At 41.7% G+C, this 4,149-nt stretch overlaps 1 long non-coding RNA gene across 1 annotated transcript; it reads right to left on the reverse strand.

The window, feature by feature from the left end:
• Window positions 1-938: 938 nt before the first annotated feature.
• Window positions 939-1,446, reverse strand: LOC115175090 (uncharacterized). The gene is made up of 3 exons (XR_003871908.1): window positions 1,400-1,446; window positions 1,079-1,300; window positions 939-979 (listed from the first exon to the last, which is right to left on the reverse strand). It is a non-coding gene; the product is annotated as an uncharacterized LOC115175090 (long non-coding RNA).
• Window positions 1,447-4,149: the final 2,703 nt, after the last annotated feature.

Consider the following 4,149-nt stretch of genomic DNA (forward strand, 5'->3'; position numbering starts at 1 on the left):
CATGCTATCTCCACAAATTACCAACTGTAAGACATCACGAGGTTCGCCATAATCTCTTGCCCTCTCTAACAGTTCGTTCAGAGTATCCAAAATCATCACGTAAAAAACAGCATAATCGAGATTTTGATTCACCCATGTGAAATTGAAAAACTGTCTAATCTATGTATTGCTGAATTTATTTCTGTACACAACCCTGACACTTCTATCAAGACCATCTCCCTCCTGATTTATTAGACAATTTTCCAATTCCTCAAAAACATCATATTCCGTTTCAGACTCTTCTGAAAGGGGCATTAATAGCGGGCTGCTTGGGGGGGTAGATGTAGAAGTTCTCAGGCTCTCGTTCATCTGGTTTATTAAAAAAACTAGGGCTGGCGGGATTTGAGATAATTGGTTTTCATATGTTGTTCCTGACTCGTTCATATGTTTAATTATTTCAATTAGGTCGGCGGGAACTTGGGAAAATAGATTTTCGTCTATCGGAATTATGTCTGATACCCCACCCTCGTTCATCCGTTCAATTAAAGCTAGTAGATCGGCGGGTATTTTCGCCAAAAGGCTTTCAACTGTCTCAATTATAGGCACGTCCATTTCGGAAACTGGTTTTAGCGCCGGTATTTGCGTTTTAACAACCGGGGCATTGTTCTTTGCCAGAAGGATAGATCCTGACTGTATTGCCGCTCGAGTAAATCAACCATTCGTTGGTGTAGCAAGACATTTCTGGATTTTAGAGCCTTTGAAAAGGCCTTGATAAACTCCGCTTGGTCTATTTCAGGTTTGGGTGTTTCTACATAAGAATTGGAGGAATCAAGAAGATTGGCTGCGTTACAGAATAGCCAGTCGTCTACCTGTGAAATGTCATTTAAAACGTTGAAATCATCAGTTTTCCTTGTTTTATTGTGAATGTCAGGCGCTCCGAAATCCTCCGCGGGTTATCGGTGTGTATGGTCTTCTGTGCCGTTATACGCCGGGGAGGAGTCTGTAAAAACATTATTTGTCATTGTTTTAGCATTTTCAATCATAAAAATGTATAAATTATAATAAACTCTGTATTACTAATAACATAAGGGCTTCATACCATGTCCGTGTAGGGCCGTTTCTTGAAGAAGTAACTTTTTGGGCCTGGGAGATTCTTCGCAATGCACTTGCGCCGATGTTGCGCCCTGTTTGGGGTGGAAATATGTCGCTTGGTTCCTGGGTGGTGTTAGGGTAAACCCGTTCGAACAGAAAGGCAGAATAGCATCGATGTCCTCGTTCAGAGTACACGAAGCACCCGTGATCCTTCTTTTGGGTCTGTCCGCTGTAAACACAAAAAATAGATTTTAATATAGGGTTCACACTTTTTGTTTTTAATGTATACATTTTCTTAGGGATTTTTTTTATTTACTATTGAACTTACGTTTACAATAGTGTGACGGAGACTGGCTGCTTTCGGCGCTGCACGCAGTTTGATTCTGAGAATCCCACTCTGACAAATTCGGTTCCAAATCATCTAGCCCACGGAGCATCTGCGTAAAGGATTGCGAGCCTACAGACGTAAGATAATATTAACATATATACGAAATATACACATTTTTAAAATATGAGAATACGGGCATTTGACATATTACCTTAAAATCATTGTCCATCAGTTTTAGAATAGTGATATCACATTTTTCCATACAATTCCCTGAAAATACCTCTCCAAATCTAATATATTATTTTCACTAACTCACCTTCAGAAAGCTCCATTAGGACCGATTCCAAGATTATCTGTTGGCCTGATAACTCTTCTGTCTGCTGGCCCGGAGTCTTTTGAGGTGCGCAACGGGATGTCTTACGGTCTGGATAGTTTCACTATCCTGCCATGAGTTTACAGAGCGGGGGGTGCCGTTTTTTCGGGCGTCATCCTGTATGCAAAAAAAGGGCCATATAAAGTACTCGAATGTCTAGAGACCCAAAACCACAGGCGGGTGTCTCGACATATTCGGTCTGCCGATATTGCACTTATGCTTCATAGCACAGCGTTGGGGGTGTCCGTTGTAAATTTATATCCCGGGGTGGGGGACCGTTAGTATATGCGCTGATTAGAAAATAACATATGTTTTAAACAGTAGAAGTTCGTCTAGACCTGATGTCTTATGCCTGGGCTTTTTCACTTTTTTAGCCCCCACACGTTTGAAGGTGAGATAAATACGTATTTGAAAGGGCTTGGGGGGTAATAAAATGGAAAGTGCCTAGACCAATTGAAGAGAAGCCGGCAATCCTAAACAAACTTACACACACCTTTTCTGGTTTCAAAAGCACCCCCATGCGGAGACACACCCCACACACACACACAATTACCCACCCTCACACGCACACACCCCCCTGCACACGCACCCGTCTTTCCGGAATTCCTTTTTTCTCAAGCGCTGCCTGGGGATGGCTCGAAAATGCATAGCCCCTAACTTTAAAGGTGAGATACAGCTTTAAAACCATTTTATTTAATTCATTATATTTAGTACAGACCTTTTTAAAAACAGCTTGTGCAATATTGTAACACGCATTAATGTTTTTTTATGTATAAACAACGTTTGAAGAAATGACAGATTCCCGTTCGTTAAGGGGTAGCTTTAAAACCATTTATTTAATTCATAATATTTAGTACAGACCTTTGCATAATTAATACAATACATTTTTACTGTTCCTTTCTTACGGATAACGGGCCCGGCTATAGGGTTGTCACTGAACCCCAACCGCCGTCTGTGTCCAACTCCCCAGCGTCAAGACTCGGTAAGTTTTCACCCCAGGGATAGATCCTACGTCTGGCCTGTAGACTATCGCCCGTGTGTCTTAAGGATAGAAGCGGCCATCGACGTAATTGTTCACGATTTTTGAAAAGATTTTCCAGCTTATTCATCAGGGTTATGAATATAGGGTAATCCCTCCATTTAAAGCTAAACACAGGCATAAAAAAATTCACATCCTTGCAGGCTTTCGATAATACATATGAATTTACAGACTTGGTAGCATTTGTACTATCAAATTGTTCACATGCTAAAATTGTCACTTTGGAGTCGGGGCTATAAGCCATTGAAGAGATCCTGATGGCTTGTAAATCATAGCGACCCTCCACCCTCTCTTCCATAGCATAACCTGGCACGGCTGTACCACTCAGGGCCTGATCAATTTGACAGAGCGCTAGCCGTATCTTAAGCCATTCTCTCATACACAGTGCAGGAGAAAAACTCCCGGCTTTTGCATGATAAAGGGGTCTGGGTTCGCTGTCTGTGAAAATCTTCACCGTTGAATCCTCAGGTTTGAACATATAAGTCATATGGCCATCACTAGTATCCAAAAACTCTTTAAAACATTCTGGGGCCTCACCCCAAAGATCCTCGATGCTTTTATCATTGGGTTCGCGACAAGAGACGCATAGTACCCCGAGAATTGGCCTAGGAGTCATAATTTTCTGTTTAATGTTCAGGGTTTTTATTTAAAAAATCTTGTTTAGTGTTCTGGGGCCGCATGTGTGTCTGGGGCGTATTTATAAGACGTCTGCCTCCAACACAACCCCCCGGACATTCCTAATTCATAGACAACAACCCTAAGAGCAATAAAATAGGGGGGTGTGGGGTCATCCTCTCTGAAATGTTCAAACACAACCCCCCCAGTTCAATGCGGGCCCTACACATCAATCATCATGACAACTTCAAAGAGATGCAATATAGATATAACACACACTCTAACACGTGACAGAACAGGATAAAACTATATGACCCTAACCACGTGACACCTTCCCACCAGGATGTCCAGACCGGATGCCCTTATTTGGGCATGTACGAACCAGCCGGACATAGGGTCATAAATCAGACGCATAGGGTCATAAATCGTGATTTTGACCGATGCCGTCTCCTTTATTCTCTCTATCACCAATCATGAGTGTGATGTATTTGCAGAAAGGGACAGACATGCTTTGCTTTTACTGTACACAACATATATGTAATGGAACAATCATGATAGAAACGTCCTGCCAGTGGGGGACTTTGTAAGTACGTCAGATAGATAGTTATATAAAAACAGTTGTAACATGCTGTAATGAATTCATAATAAGTAGCCCGATTGTGGAGCCCTGCAAGGTTCCCATTTATTCACTTTCCTTTAGACACAATGCAATACATTAATAAA

The sequence above is a fragment of the Salmo trutta genome, chromosome 3, assembly GCF_901001165.1.
Source record: "Salmo trutta chromosome 3, fSalTru1.1, whole genome shotgun sequence".
In the NCBI taxonomy this organism is placed as follows: Eukaryota; Metazoa; Chordata; class Actinopteri; order Salmoniformes; family Salmonidae; genus Salmo; species Salmo trutta.